Genomic DNA, 1,027 nt, shown 5'->3' with positions numbered 1-1,027 from the left:
AGGACACTTCACCTCCTTTGGATGCTCCGAAGCCCATAATCCTTTGGGGGAGCTTCTCGTCCCTACCCCAATTGTCAGAAAGTTCTAGAACTTTCTCTAGCTGCTGCAACCCAGGATTGCAGGAATATGGTGCCATGACTGCAAGGTTCTCACTCCAGGAGTTTAAACTTAGATTTTAATCATCCCAGCTCAGGTTTTATAAGAAAAATATTCTTTTATTAAATAGCTTTTGTTTAAGTTCTTCCTGCCCATCCTGTGGTGGCTGCCTATTTACCAGGTTTAGCAAATACTAGATTTGCTAAATTTTGGCAGGTATGGGGGGGGGGGGTGTACCACTATATTGTTTAAGGCTGTTAATATGGCTCAGAAAGTTCAAGTTCAATGTACAGGAAAAGCTATTCATACCTCCCAGGGGCTTAGAAGCTGAAGTATTTTAATTTTCTCACAGTTAAGAACAGCTTTTGGAAGATGCCCAAAGCCATCTTCAAATCGCATTTAAACTGAGTCAAAACAACAGATTGGTAGTTATCAGAGGGGAAGTGTGTGAGGAGAAGAGGGTGAAGGGGGTCAAATATATGCTGATGGAAGGATATTATAGACTTCGAGTGGTGAGCAAACAATAGTGTATACAGATGTTTTATTAGAAAGTTGTACACCTAAAATTTGTTATTAACCAATGTTACCCCAACACATTTAATTTTTTCCCCCCTTTAATTCCTCACCCCCCATATCCACCCCAGACCTATGGATGTTGCCGTTTCCTCTTAAGAACTGGATCTCTGAAGGCAGGGCATCTCCTCCCACATGCTCATGGCATGCACCCAGGGCCTGGCACACCTGGGGCCTGGCAACCCCAGCGCACTCGGAGGGTCTGGCGCACCCGGGGTATGGTCCATGGCTCCACCTGGGGCATGAACCCAGGACCTTCTGCGTGTTAAGCAGACGTGCTAACCACTACACTATGGAGCCACCCCTAACCAACTTAATTTTTTTTAAAAAAAACCTAAGTCAAAGAAATCCTTGATGA

The 1,027-nt window shown here is 44.4% G+C and overlaps 1 non-coding gene across 1 annotated transcript; it reads right to left on the bottom strand.

Moving 5' to 3' along the window:
• Positions 1 to 895: 895 nt before the first annotated feature.
• TRNAV-AAC lies at positions 896 to 969 on the bottom strand. Its single transcript has one exon. It is a non-coding gene; the product is annotated as a tRNA-Val (tRNA).
• Between the last annotated feature and the right edge of the window lie 58 nt (positions 970 to 1,027).

Source organism: Pteropus vampyrus, unplaced genomic scaffold (assembly GCF_000151845.1).
Source record: "Pteropus vampyrus isolate Shadow unplaced genomic scaffold, Pvam_2.0 Scaffold21734, whole genome shotgun sequence".
Classification (NCBI taxonomy): Eukaryota; Metazoa; Chordata; class Mammalia; order Chiroptera; family Pteropodidae; genus Pteropus; species Pteropus vampyrus.
The sequence above is the reverse complement of the archived record's forward strand: the minus strand, read 5'-3'. Positions and strand labels throughout refer to the sequence as shown.